The sequence below is a fragment of the Triticum aestivum genome, chromosome 7B, assembly GCF_018294505.1.
Source record: "Triticum aestivum cultivar Chinese Spring chromosome 7B, IWGSC CS RefSeq v2.1, whole genome shotgun sequence".
In the NCBI taxonomy this organism is placed as follows: domain Eukaryota; kingdom Viridiplantae; phylum Streptophyta; class Magnoliopsida; order Poales; family Poaceae; genus Triticum; species Triticum aestivum.
In genome coordinates this window covers 287,326,447-287,342,406 of record NC_057813.1, presented here as the reverse complement: position 1 = coordinate 287,342,406, position 15,960 = coordinate 287,326,447, and positions in this window count along the sequence as shown.

The following is a 15,960-nucleotide window of genomic DNA, read 5'->3' as shown; positions in this document are numbered from 1 at the left end:
CCTCCGGCAGTGTACCGGGATGGGAAATGAATCAAGAGTGACATGTATGAAAATTGATGCATGGTGGATTTGCCACAAATACGATGTCAACAGCATGATCATGAAAGGCAATATGACAATGATGATGTGTGTCATGATGATGAACGAAACGGTGGAAAGTTGCATGGAAATATATCTCGGAATGGCTATGGAAATGCCATAATAGGTAGGTATGGTGTCTGTTTTGAGGAAGATATAAGGAGGTTTATGAGTGATAGAGCATATCGTATCACGGGGTTTGGATGCATCGACGAAGTTTGCACAAACTCTCAAGGTGAGGAAGGGCAATGCATGGTACCGAACAGGCTAGCAATGATGGAAGTGTAAGAGTGCGTATAATCCATGGATTCAACATTAGTCATAAATAACTCATATACTTATTGCAAAAATCTACAAGTCATAAAAAACCAAGAACTACACGCATGCTCCTAGGGGGGTAGATTGGTAGGAAAATACCATCGCTCATCCCCGACCGCCACTCATAAGGATGCACAATCTAACAACACCTCATGTTTCAAATTTGTTACACAACTTTTACCATACGTGCATTCTATGGGACTTGCCAAATTCAACACAAGCATTCTTTAAATTCACACTTACCCAACTAGCATGACTCTAATATCACCACCTCCATATCTCAAAACAATTATCAAGTTTCAAATTGATCATAGCATCCAATTCACTTCCTATGATAGTTTTTATTATACCCAACTTGGATGCCCATCATTCTAGGACCAATTTTATAACTATAGAAAATACCATGTTGTTCTAAAAGACTCTCAAAATAATATAAGTGAAGCATTATAGATTAACAATTTCTACAAAATCAAGGCACCACCATGCTCTAAAAGGTATAAGTGAAGCACTAGAGCAAAACTATCTAGCTCAAAAGATATAAGTGAAGCACATAGAGTATTCTAATAAATTCCAATCAAGTGGGTTTCTCCCAAAAGGTGTGTACAGCAAGGATGATTGTGGTAAACTAAAAAGCAAAGACTAATATCAAACAAGACGCTCCAAGGAAAACACATATCATGTGGCGAATAAAAATATAGCTCCAAGTAAAGTTACCGATAGACGAAGACGAAAGAGGGGATGCCTTCCGGGGCATCCCCAAGCTTAGGCCTTTAGTTATCCTTGAATATCTTGGGGTGCCATGGGCATCCCCAAGATTAGCCTCTTGCCACTCCTTATTCCATAGCCCATCAAATCTTTACCCAAAACTTGAAAACTTCACAACACAAAACTCAACAGGAAATCTCATAAGCTCCGTTAGTGCAAGAAAGAAAAATCACCACATAAGGTACTGTAATGAACTCATTATTTATTTATATTGGTGTTAAACCTACTGTATTCCAACTTCTCTATGGTTCATACCGTACAGCCATAGATGCATCAAAATAAGCAAACAACATACGAAAAACAGAATCTGTCAAAAACAGAACAATCTGTAGCAATCTGTAACTCTCGAATACTTTTGGAACTCTACAAATCCTACCAAAATAGGAAGTCCTGGTAAACTTGTCTATTGATCTACATCAAAAATAATCAACACAAAAGCACGTTTCTGTGAATTACTAAAATTATTTTCGTGCGTGCAAAGTTTCTGTTTTTCAGCACAATCAAATTAACTATCACCATAGGTTATCCTATAGGTTCTACTTGGCACAAACACTAATTAAAACATGAAAACACATCTAAACAAAAGGTAGATGAAATATTTATTGAATAACAGCAAGGAAAAATAATGGGTTGTCTTGCAATAAGCATTTTTCTTTAAAACCTTTTAGCTAGGCATTGATAATTTTAATGATGCTCACATGAAAGACACGAATTGAAGCGCAAAGAGAGCATCATGAAACACGTAACAAACACATCTATGTCTAACATACTTCCTATGCATACGCATATTATAAGCAAACAAATTTGCAAGGCAAGCAAAAACTAGCATATGCAAGGAAGAAGAAAGGAACAATAGCAATCTTAACATAACGGAGGAAATTTTGTAAGATGAAAATTTCTACAATCATATTTTCCACTCTCATAATAATTACATGTGGGATCATAAGCAAATTCAACAAAATAGATATCAAATAAAATATTTTCAACACGATCCACATGCATGCAAAGTTTACACTCTTCCAAAATAGTGGGATTATCATTAACTAAAGTCATCACCTCTCCAAACCTACTTTTATCAAAAACTTCATAAGATTGAACATTATTCAAATATGTGGGGTCTAAAGTTGACACTCTTCCAAACCCACTTCCAGTATTATTGCAAACATTATTATCAATCTCATATTCATCTTGGGGCTTAAATAAAATTTCAAAATTATAAGAAGAATCACCCCAATCATGATCATTGCAACAAGTAGTGGACATAGCAAAACTAGCATCCCCAAGCTTAGGGTTTTGTATATCATTAACACAATTGACATCAATAGAATTTATAATAAAAGCATTGCAATCATGCTTTTTATTCAAGGGGCTATCGTGAATCTCTTCATAAATTTCTGCATCACAATTTTCAGATTCACGAATTTCAAGCAAAACCTCATAAAGATAATCTAGTGCACTCAAATCACTAGGATTTGGTTCATCATAATTGGATATCCTAAAAATATTGGAAAGTGGATGAGGATCCATAGAACCTATCTTCTCTGTTTAGCAATAAATAAACAACTATTCCAACCAAATGAGCAAACGAGCCAAGTAAGACATCAAAGCAAACGAAAAGATGAAGAGAAGAAGGGCAAATAAAACGACAAGGGTGAAGTTGGGGAGAGGAAAATGAGAGGCAAATGGCAAATAATGTAATGCGAGTGAGATGAGTTTTTGATGGGTACTTGGTATGTCTTGACTTGAGCGAAGACCTCCCCGGCAACGGCGCCAGAAATCCTTCTTGCTACGTCTTGAGCTTGTGTTAGTTTTCCTTGAAGAGGAAAGGGTGATGCAGCAAAGTAGCGTAAGTATTTCCCTTAGTTTTTTAGAACCAAGGTATCAATCCAGTAGGAGGCTCCTCAGAAGTCCCACGCACCTACACAAACAAACAAGAACCTCGCAACCAATGCAATAAAGGGGTTGTCAATCCCTTCATGGCCACTTGCGAAAGTGAGATCTGATAGAGATAATATGATAAGATAAATATTTTTGGTATTTTTATGATATAGAATGGAAAAGTAAAGATGCAAATAAAAGTAAATTGAAAGCTTATATGATAAAAGATAGACCCGGGGGCCACAGGTTTCACTAGTGGCTTCTCTCAAGATAGCATAAGTATTACGGTGGGTGAACAAATTACTATCGAGCAATTGATACAAAAGCGAATAATTATGAGATTATCTAGGCATGATCATGTATATAGGCATCATGTCCGTGACAAGTAGACCGACTCCTCCCTGCATCTACTACTATTACTGCACACATCGACCGCTATCCAGCATGCATCTAGAGTATTAAGTTCATAATGAAGAGAGTACCGCATTAAGAAAGATGACATGATGTAGAGGAATAAACTCATGCAATATGATATAAACCCCATCTTTTTAGCCTCGATGTGTCAGGACCCCGACTCGATGTCACATCGATCTAGCCGGTAACACCTCATATCACTTTGCGGCCTCACGCACGATATCCCCACGGGTGTCGCCTTACCTTTGCCCGGGACCGTTTGCGCCTTTTGGCTCACGTATATGATAGCGTCGCTAGCATCCATATGATAAGGAGCCCGGGCTGACATGACTAGTCGTAAACCCAAAGTGGCACAGACTTACAAGGACAGGCATCCATGACCCAGCTTCAAACGTGTCGGTCATCAGCAAGTGGGTCCGGGATGTAGCACTGGGCTAGCAGGACTCCGGTAAACCGGGCTGTAGCGGGCTAACAGGACTCCGGTACTCAAAGCGTGACATTTCCCCGAAGGGACAGACACAGGAACGAAGAAGGACACATGCCGGCCAGCCTAAGTGTTCCAGAGCAGTAGCAAGCTACCATGGCTCAGCGGTAACACTAGGAGACATTTCCCGGTAAGAGAGGCTACTAAAGATAAACAACTAGATAGTCAGATCCCACACATACCAAGCATTTCAATCATACACACAATATGCTCGATATGTGCAAATACAACGAAGCTTCACAACATGACTCTACGACACAAGTACTTTATTTAAGGCTCAGGGAGCCATGCATAACATACACAAAGGTACGGGTCTCACGACCCAACATTCAAGTCATACAGTCATACAAACCAGCAGCGGAAGTAACTTGTCTGAGTACAGACAACTAGTAAAATAAAAGAGGCTTGGAAAGCCTAGCTATACTACGTGGTCCTTCACAAGCTCAGGATCACCACCTGGGCCTTAGCCTACTCATTGATGTCAACGTCTACGTAGAACCCATCAGAAGGGGTTGCAGCGTCTTCTGAAAAAATGTAAATTATAGCAACATGAGTACAAAGGTACTCAGCAAGACTTACATCAGATCCTACATACATGCATATTATCAAGAAGGGTTGGTGGAGTTATTGCAGCAAGCCAGCTTTGACTCTTGGCTAGACTATCCTACGATACTTCAACTTGAAATGGTTTTGCGCACACGAGTCCACTACTCACCACTTCAATACACTACCGAGGATCCGCCTCCGTCTTCCTACGGAGGAGCCATCCTCGGCACTCACACTTATCTTGAGGCTTTTAGTAGTTTCCATTTACTTGTCTATGAACTGTATAGGCAACCAAGTAGTCCTTTACCGCGGACGCGGCTATTCGAATAGATCATGTTAACCCTGCAGGGGTGTACTTCTTCATACACGCTCTCACCACTTACCGTCGTTTACACGACATGTACTCGGCAACCTTCAAGCGGAAGCCCAACGTGGGTGTCGGCCACAACCTACCTAACCACCTAAGCCTCCAGTCCAGGTTTATCGCCTATCCAGGTTCCATCCGCAGGGAGTCCGGCCGAGGTTTCCCATACGGCCCCGAACGATGTGAACAGGGTTCCCGAGATACCTAACGGGTATTCGGTACACCCGGCCATGTACCTACCGCATCACAGCCCACCCCTACGGTCAGCGCTGTCCACGGCCTCCAGTAGGCTACAAACACCAGAAACTACTTGAAACTCCTGGACGGAGAACTAGGGAGAATAAGAAGCCGAGAGGGTCCATTGGTTTCGGGCCCAATGCATGGTAGTAGCTGATTCTTAAATCACACATACAGATCTCAGTGCTTAAGGTCGGCTTTAATGAAACAACCCACCATGTACTCCTACATGGCCTCTCATCGATACCTTTACCAAATCGTGTTAACCACACCACTCTCATTACCGACATAATCATTTCACTCTAGTCCATCACCCAGATGAACCAGACCTGACACGACTCTAAGCATAGCAGGCATAGCAAGGTAGGAACAACACATACATATGGCTCAATCAACTCCTACACATGCTAGTGGGTTTCATCTAGTTACTGTGGCAATGACAGGTCATGCAGAGGAAATGGGTTCAACTACTATAGCACACAGCAGTTTGAAACGCGTTGTCTTAATGCAGTAAAAGAGAGCAGGAGCGAGAACATGGGATTCTATCGATATGATCAAATGGTTGGTTGCTTGCCTGATGGTTCGTTGCACTGATATGGTTCTTCGTTAGGGTAATCACGGTACTCCTCGGAGGCAGAACCTGTCGCAAAGGACACTGATACACAACCATCACCAAACAGTGTGCAACAATATGATGTATGCATGAAACATGGCAATATGAGTGTGTTGGGCTAATGCAACTAAAACCAGAGGGGTTTGAACCAATTTGAATCAAAGATTCAAATTTCAAACTCAAACATGGCCTTTTAAAGTGCTTTTTCTTGTTCTGTTAAAAACATCAATTTAACTTGTTTGATCATGCATGAAAATAGTACAGATGGATAGATTGGATTTTTCTGATCATTTTTCATATATAATTTGTCTGATTTGGAGTTACAGAATAAAAGTTATGAATTTTTGAAGTTTAAATAATATTCTGGAATTTCCTGATTTAAAATTTAATCCAGAAATATATATATTGCGCCAGCATGACGTTAGCATGACGTCAGCGGTCAACTGCGGCTGGCTGGGGTCAAACCTGACATGTGGGGTCCACACATCAGTGACAGGGGGGTTTAACAGGGTTAATTTAATCCTAATTAGGAATTAGTGGCGCTGGGGCCCACTGGTCAGTGTCAGGGGGGTTGACTAACAGTGATTAGCACTAAACTGACCACCTGGCCGACGGGGCCCACGCGTCAGTGACCCTGGGGGGGTCAAACCCCAGGTCAAACAGGTCAAACCCGCCGGCGACATGACGCCGGCGAGGCCCGAGACGGCGGCGCGATGCGGAAACGCGCTACAGGGCACGGGCGAGGCCGTGCTTGGGCTCGTTGGAGAGCCCTTGCTCCCGCGCGTCGAACGGTGGTGGTGGCCGTGCCTGAGGTGGCCGGTACCGACGACGGCGAGCTCGTGAGCGGCGGCCGGAGTTCGGGTGCGGTCGGGATCGGCGCTGCTGCTCGCAAGCGAGGGAGCTGAGGCGTTGGAGGGGCTCTACGGGTCGCGGCAAGCACAACGGGTGCACGCCCATGACCAAATGGTCACCGGAGCTGCGTCGACGGCGAGCTCGGCGACGGCGGAGGTTCGGCCGTGGTGAGAATGGGGTTACGGTGCGGGAACGAGGGGGAAAAGAGGGGGAAACGGTGGCGGAGCTCACCGCGGTTGCAGTGGGCGTCGAAGCGGGCTCGGGGACGCGCTGGAGACGGCGAATCGACAACGATGGTGGTCGGAGCCCGAGGAGGAAGACGATGGCGTGGAGGCGATGCAGAGCTTCCCGAGGGGCTTGGCTTGGTGGGGAGGAAGAGGAGGTCAAGGCGGAGCTCCTGAGCTCAGCGGAGGGGCGAGGGGTGGCCGGTGACGGCTGCTATGGCGAACGGCGGCGATGGGTGCGTCGGGTGAGAGAGAGAAGGGGGAGAAGCACGGGAGAGAGGGGGGGATAAGGCCAGGGGATCGGGGCGGCACCGAGAAGAACCGTCGCGGCGTCGCGCTGGCGGGGTAGGCAGGCAGGCGAGCTGGTGGCGTGGCGCTCCGCCCGTGCGCGCGCGCCGGCCACACGCCTGGCCGACTGGCGCCAGGAGGACGACGGCGGTGGTGGGCTGGGCTGGCTTGCTGGGCCAGAGGCGCCAGGTAAGAAGCCCAGGTAAGGTTTCCCTCATTTAATATTTCTGTTTTCTAATTTTTCTGACATTTGTTTGATTTAAATAAAATATTAAATCATTTATTTACCTTATGCCAATTTTTGCAGGAGCTAGATATATTATTCCAGAGCTCCCCAACAGGTGGCATAATTTTTGGACATATATTAATATATATAACTAATATATTTCCAATGCAAATATTTATCGAATTAATCCAAATGGCCAAAATAAATATCCATGAGCTCCTAAAAATATTGTTTTGATTTTTATCTCTGTCCAATATTTTCAGAGAGCAACATGAGCATTTTTCTTGGACCCTTTTGGAGAAGTTTTTATTTGGGTCATTTTCAAAAATGATTCTGAGGGTTCCACAAATCCCCATTTCAAGTTTCTGATGAAAGAGTAAATATGATGCAACACTCTAATGCATGACTAGCTAGGGTGTGACAACTCACCCCCACTCAAAAGAATCTCGTCCCGAGATTTGGGTTCCTCCGGGAAGAAGGCGGGATACTCGAGTCGAAGACGATCCTCCCTTTCCCAAGTTGATTCATCCTCAGAATGGTGCGACCATTGAACTTTGAGAAACTTGATATTATGATGTCGGGTGGTACGTTCGGCCTGATCGAGGATACGAATGTGGTACTCTCGATATGTAAGATTATCTTGGATATCAAGCGTTTCGTGGTCCACTCCACGGATAGGATCCGAGAAGCAACGCCTAAGTTGAGAAACATGGAAGACATCGTGGACTCTGGAGAGGTGCGGAGGTAGTTCCAACTGGTAGGCAACTTCTCCTCGTTTGGCAAGAATGCGAAAAGGTCCAATGTAACGCGGAGCCAATTTGCCTTTGATACCGAAACGATGGGTTCCCTTCAGAGGGGTGACCCGAAGATAAGCCTTCTCGTCAATCTCGAAAGTCATAGCCTTATGTTTTCGGTCATATTGACTCTTTTGACGAGATTGGGCTGTTTTCAACTTTTCACGAACGATACGAACTTGTTCTTCTGCTTCCTGAATCATATCCGGGCCAAAGAATTGTCTTTCCCCGGTTTCTGACCAGTTAAGGGGTGTTTGACATTGTCGTCCATAAAGAACTTCAAAAGGGGCTTTACCCAAGCTAGACTGATAGCTGTTGTTGTAAGCGAATTCGGCAAATGGAAGGCACTTCTCCCAGTCCATTCCGAATGAGATAACAGAGGCTCGAAGCATGTCTTCTAGAATATAATTGACGCGTTCCACTTGACCACTCGACTGAGGGTGGAAAGCGGTGCTAAAGGAGAGACGGGTTCCCATAGCGTGTTGGAAACTTTCCCAAAATCGAGAGGTGAAAAGACTTCCTCGATCCGAGTTGATTTCCAAAGGAACACCATGGAGAGACACTGTTCGGGAGATGTATAAATCTGCCAGCTGGCTAGCGGTTATACTCTCACGAACAGGTAAGAAATGGGCTACTTTGGAAAGACGATCGACCACGACGAAAATAGCATTATTCCCTCTCTTGGTCCTGGGAAAACCGGTAATGAAATCCATACCAATTTTATCCCATTTCCATTCAGGAATAGCTAAGGGCTGAAGGGTGCCAGCAGGCCGTTGGTGCTCTGCTTTTACACGACGACAGACGTCGCAATTAGCAATATACTGAGCAATCTCTCTCTTCATCCTAGTCCACCAGAACCTCTGGCGTAGGTCCTGATACATCTTAGTACTACCGGGATGAATGGAGAGAGGAGATTCATGAGCTTCCTTAAGGATCAATCGCCTCAGGTTTCGCACTTTGGGAACCACTAGTCGATTCCCGAAGTATACGACCCCTTGATCATTAATGGAGAAACAATTCGCAACTCCTTTCTGGATGTTTCTCTTGATGCGGGAAATTCCCGGATCTACCTTCTGTGCTTTGATAATCTGATCCGTAAGGGTAGGTTTTGCCACCAAGGTGGAAAGAAAACCTTGAGGTACAATGTGAAGGTTAAGCTTCCGAAATTCCTCATGGAGAAGCGGTTGACTTTGTTGTAACATCAGGTTGTTACAATAAGATTTACGACTTAGCGCATCAGCCATGACGTTGGCTTTCCCTGGGGTGTAGGTTATTCCTAAGTCGAAGTCTGTGATCAACTCAACCCAACGTCTTTGCCTGAGATTCAGATCCGGTTGGGTGAAGATGTACTTCAGACTTTGGTGATCAGTGAATATTTCGCAACGGTTACCGAGGAGGTAATGTCGCCAGGTCTTGAGTGCATAGACTACGGCTGCAAGCTCTAGATCATGAGTAGGATAATTCTCCTCATGTGGGTGCAATTGCCGTGAAGCGTAGGCAATTACGTGTCGATCTTGCATAAGGATGCAACCTAGTCCTTGTCGCGAGGCGTCGCAGTAGATAACAAAGTCCTTGGAGAAGTCTGGCGGTACCAGTACGGGAGCAGAAGTCAGGCGTCTTTTTAGTTCCTGAAAGCTGTGCTCACATTGTGGAGTCCATTCGAACTTCTTATATTTCTTGAGGAGTTCGGTTAGAGGTTTGGCAACTTTGGAGAAGTTTTCGACGAAGCGACGGCAATAGCTCGCTAAGCCCAGAAAACTCCGAACTTGCTTAACCGATTCAGGTGGAGTCCAATTAAGGACGGCTTGAACTCGCTCAGGGTTAACAGCAATACCTTTACCAGATATTACATGACCCAGATAGGTCACTTCTGACAGCCAGAATTCACATTTAGAAAATTTGGCATAAAGGCGATGCTCTCGAAGTTTCTTCAACACTAGCCTTAGATGTTCGGCATGTTCTTCCTCGTTCTTGGAGTAGATGAGTATATCATCAAGGTAAACCACGACGAATTTATCCAAATACTCCATGAAGATCGAGTTCATCAATCGAGAAAAGGTGGCTGGAGCGTTGGTTAATCCGAAGGACATGACGGTGTACTCGTATTGGCCATAACGAGTAACAAAGGCTGTTTTAGGAATGTCCCCGTTTCTGATTTTGATTTGATGGTAACCCAACCTCAAATCCATCTTGGAGAAGACTGAGGATCCAGCGAGCTGATCATACAGGTCGTTGATCCTGGGGAGTGGATATTTGTTCTTGATTGTGACCAAATTGACAGGTCGGTAATCTACAACCATCCGGTCCGTACCATCCTTCTTCTTGACGAATAGGACGGGGCAAGCCCACGGAGATGAGCTAGGTCGGATGAAACCCTTTTTCAAGGACTCATCGAGTTGTTTCTTAAGCTCGGCTAGTTCTAGTGGTGCCATCTTATAAGGTCTTCTAGCAATCGGAACGGTTCCTGGAATGAGGTCTATTACGAACTCAACATCCCTGTCAGGTGGAACACCTGGCAATTCTTCTGGGAAGACATCCGGGAAGTCACGGACTACCGGAACGTCCTCAAGGTCTGGCAAAGGGCTGGCGTTAAGAGAATATAATTGTCGCTTGGCTATTCGGGTCAAGACATTGACTATCTTCCCCGAAGGATGGGTGAGTTGAACAGTCCTAGAGAAGCAATCAATTTTGGCATGATGAGCTGACATCCAGTCCATACCCAAAATGATATTGATATCTGAAAATTTAAGGGCTATCAACGATGCAAGGAAAACAAGTCTGTCGACTTGGATTTCATTTCCATAACTTACCCTAGAGGTCTGCCATCTAGAACCAGGAGTAGAAATTTCCATAGTGGATGGCATGTCACAGAATGCGGTGTTATGCAAACGAGCATAGTTTTCAGATATAAATGAATGGGAGGCTCCTGTATCGAAAAGAACAGATGCCGGGTGGCAATTAACAAGAAGCGTACCGAGAACGACGTTGGGATCCTCTTGAGCTTCTTCGGCAGAGATACAGTTGACATGGCCACGTGAGGTGGTGGCCGGCTTGGCGTGGAACACTTTCCCTGTCGGCTTGCCACGGCCAACAGCTTTAGCAGACTGGTTGGGGTTGGTCTGGGGACACTCACGCATATAGTGACCAGATTCCCCACACTTGAAACAAGTCACGGAACTGGTACGTGGGGGAACATTGTTGGTTGGACCCCCATAGGGCTTGGCTGGAGCAGACTGTTGAGCAGGGCGAGGCGCCTGAAAGGGTGGCCTCGGTGTGAACCTGGGTGGCAGGGCGGTGTTGGGTATCCACACGCGGCGCTTCTGAGGACCAGCACCGGATGAGGAACCCATGTCACGGCCATGCTTGCGTGTTGCGTCATAGTTAGTCTGACCAGTTTCAGCACTGATGGCTTTGTTGACAAGTTTCTGAAAAGATGTGCACTCATGCAGACGGAGGTCGCGGCGAAGCTCAGGACTAAGGCCCTTATGGAACCTTGCTTGCTTCTTCGCATCAGTAGAAACTTCCTCAGTTGCATATCGTGCGAGGTTACCAAACTCCCTGCTGTAAACATCCATAGAGAGTCGGCCTTGGGTGAAATTGCAGAATTCCTCACGTTTATGGTCCATGAGACCCTCCGGAATGTGATGTTCACGGAAAGCCTCGCTGAATTCAGCCCAAGTAGTGACATGGTCCGCTGGGCGCATAGCTCCATAATTCTCCCACCATAGACTGGCGGGGCCTTCAAGATGATATGCAGCAAAGGTGACCTTGTCAGCCTCCGCTACCAGCGCGGAACGCAGTTTGTGAGAGATACTGCGAAGCCAGTCATCAGCGTCGAGAGGCTCGACGGAGTGGTGGAACGTGGGTGGATGTAATTTGATAAAATCACTGAGTGACACCACGTTAGTCCTCTGATGGTGTGCCGTGTTCTGTTCAATACGCTCCAACAAACGGTTGGTCTCCCGCTTGTTTCTCTCAGCTTCCATCATAACCTCGGCTAGGGAAGGAGGATGAGGCAGATTTGCATCCCTGACTTCACTGCCTTCGGCCTGCTCTTGAGGAGCAGGGTTAGTGCGCGTGTTGACCATCCTAGGTAAACAAGACAATGATTTAGTCAGGATGATAAAATTCCAACATGGGATACAAAATGTAAGGAATAACTCGAGATGCAAGATGATCATCCGTATGACATGGTAAATACAGAAACTGCTTCTTTATTCCATCGTCATACACACCATACAGGGTTTAGTACAAGACCAAACAAAGTACTATTACGGTGAAAGAAAGGATTACATCTCATCGGAGGCATCCCAAGCTCCTATACATTATTTTTCTACACCTCCGGAAAGAGTACAAACTAGGTCATATCCCACGAGTCACGCGGGACGATAGACGACACAGCTAGTGCGAACTAGTGATACTACCACTAACTCAGACCGATCCGTAGTAGTCCTCGTAGAAGTCACCTCCATAGCCTGGAAGCTCAACATGATCATCCGGAAACAGACGATCTCGCGGAGCTTGTGGACCATAGGGGCTAGGATGAGGTCTTGGACCAACAGACGGTGGCCTGCGGGGACCGCGAGGTGGGGTGATGCCTCCTACATCACGCCAACCCATCACGTCTGGCAGAGCAGACCTCACAGGATAGAGATCGCGCATATCCGAATATCCAGCTTGCACCGCCAGTGCAAACCGAGTCAACGTGGCCCAATGGTCAGCACGGGTATTGAAGAGCTCTAACCTCAAGGCCTGATTTTCACGGTCCTTATCCTCGAGCATCTCAGCAGTAGTGCGAGTCCGTGAATCCTCCTAGGTGGGGTCAGCATAGATAGCCTGGAGATACCCTTGTGCTCTCGGAAGTGAGCCTGGCATATACCGGAAATCAGAATCCCGAAATAAACCAGATCTGACTCGCATGATGGTCATCATAGAGTAGGCGGCGTCCTGCACAGCCATCTCAATAGTAACCCCGAGTACATAGGAGCAGTGAAGGGGCTCGGTGGATCCAGGATAAGATGGAAATATCCTGACAGTGCAGAGATACTGGCTTTGATTAAAGTCTCGGAATTGCTCTTCGACCGTGTACTCAGGATACCAGCGGTATCCAGCCTCAGTCATTACCCTGACCAACTTGGCAGTATGGCCGGGTACATCTAGGCATCGAGTCAGGCGAACCACTTGATTGAGGTCGCGAGTGGCCATCTGAAAGCACAATCATAATGCAAAGGCATTAGAATTTCTAACAAAATTTCGGCAGCATAACAGCTGTAAATGCTCAAGAAGGATTTTGAGACACTTGACAAAGGATTTCATACACACTCAACATCATCATATCAAAGTTCTGAGACCATCCTAGCAACATAACGTGGTAGAAGAACTGAACTAGGCTTGTATCCATCAAACCTGTAAGGTACTACTGATTAGTAACACGTGAACCTGATAGAGAGAATAGATCCTAATTCCTTAACCCCCGGTGGAAGAATAGACTGACTCAGATCAGAATGTCATCAGATAAAGGAGTAAAAAGAGCCTTACGTTCCAACCCACAAACAATTCCCCTACATATAACTAAAGAATTTCTAAACTCAACATCGACCAGTTTGGCTTGGAGAACCTACAGGCAGTCCGGCTCTGATACCAACGCTGTCAGGACCCCGACTCGATGTCACATCGATCTAGCCGGTAACACCTCATATCACTTTGCGGCCTCACGCACGGTATCCCCACGGGTGTCGCCTTACCTTTGCCCGGGACCGTTTGCGCCTTTTGGCTCACGTATATGATAGCGTCGCTAGCATCCATATGATAAGGAGCCCGGGCTGACATGACTAGTCGTAAACCCAAAGTGGCACAGACTTACAGGGACAGGCATCCATGACCCAGCTTCGAACGTGTCGGTCATCAGCAAGTGGGTCCGGGCTGTAGCACTGGGCTAGCAGGACTCCGGTAGCCCGTGCTGTAGCGGGCTAACAGGACTCCGGTACTCAAAGCGTGACATTTCCCCGAAGGGACAGACACAGGAACGAAGAAGGACACATGCCGGCCAGCCTAAGTGTTCCAGAGCAGTAGCAAGCTACCATGGCTCAGCGGTAACACTAGGAGACATTTCCCGGTAAGAGAGGCTACTAAAGATAAACAACTAGATAGTCAGATCCCACACATACCAAGCATTTCAATCATACACACAATATGCTCGATATGTGCAAATACAACGAAGCATCACAACATGACTCTACGACACAAGTACTTTATTTAAGGCTCAGGGAGCCATGCATAACATACACAAAGGTACGGGTCTCACGACCCAACATTCAAGTCATACAGTCGTACAAACCAGCAGCGGAAGTAACTTGTCTGAGTACAGACAACTAGTAAAATAAAAGAGGCTTGGAAAGCCTAGCTATACTACGTGGTCCTTCACAAGCTCAGGATCACCACCTGGGCCTTAGCCTACTCATTGATGTCAACGTCTACGTAGAACCCATCAGAAGGGGTTGCAGCGTCTTCTGAAAAAATGTAAATTATAGCAACATGAGTACAAAGGTACTCAGCAAGACTTACATCAGATCCTACATACATGCATATTATCAAGAAGGGTTGATGGAGTTATTGCAGCAAGCCAGCTTTGACTCTTGGATAGACTATCCTACGATACTTCAACTTGAAATGGTTTTGCGCACACGAGTCCACTACTCACCACTTCAATACACTACCGAGGATCCGCCTCCGTCTTCCTACGGAGGAGCCATCCTCGGCACTCACACTTATCTTGAGGCTTTTAGTAGTTTCCATTTACTTGTCTATGAACTGTATAGGCAACCAAGTAGTCCTTTACCACGGACGCGGCTATTCGAATAGATCATGTTAACCCTGCAGGGGTGTACTTCTTCATACACGCTCTCACCACTTACCGTCGTTTACACGACATGTACTCGGCAACCTTCAAGCGGAAGCCCAACGTGGGTGTCGGCCACGACCTACCTAACCACCTAAGCCTCCAGTCCAGGTTTATCGCCTATCGAGGTTCCATCCGCAGGGAGTCCGGCCGAGGTTTCCCATACGGCCCCGAATGATGTGAACAGGGTTCCCGAGATACCTAACGGGTATTCGGTACACCCGGCCACGTACCTACCGCATCACAGCCCACCCCTACGGTCAGCGCTGTCCACGGCCTCCAGTAGGCTACAAACACCAGAAACTACTTGCAACTCCTGGACGGAGAACTAGGGTGAATAAGAAGCCGAGAGGGTCCATTGGTTTCCGGCCCAATGCATGGTAGTAGCTGATTCTTAAATCACACATACAGATCTCAGTGCTTAAGGTCGGCTTCAATGAAACAACCCACCATGTACTCCTACATGGCCTCTCATCGATACCTTTACCAAATCGTGTTCACCACACCACTCTCATTACCGACATAATCATTTCACTCTAGTCCATCACCCAGATGAACCAGACCTGACACGACTCTAAGCATAGCAGGCATAGCAAGGTAGGAACAACACATACATATGGCTCAATCAACTCCTACACATGCTAGTGGGTTTCATCTAGTTACTGTGGCAATGACAGGTCATGCAGAGGAAATGGGTTCAACTACCGTAGCACGCAGCAGTTTGAAACGCGTTGTCTTAATGCAGTAAAAGAGAGCAGGAGCGAGAACATGGGATTGTATCGATATGATCAAATGGTTGGTTGCTTGCCTGATGGTTCGTTGCACTGATACGGTTCTTCGTTAGGGTAATCACGGTACTCCTCGGAGGCAGAACCTGTCGCAAAGGACACCGATACACAACCATCACCAAACAGTGTGCAACAATATGATGCATGCATGAAACATGGCAATATGAGTGTGCTGGGCTAATGCAACTAAAAC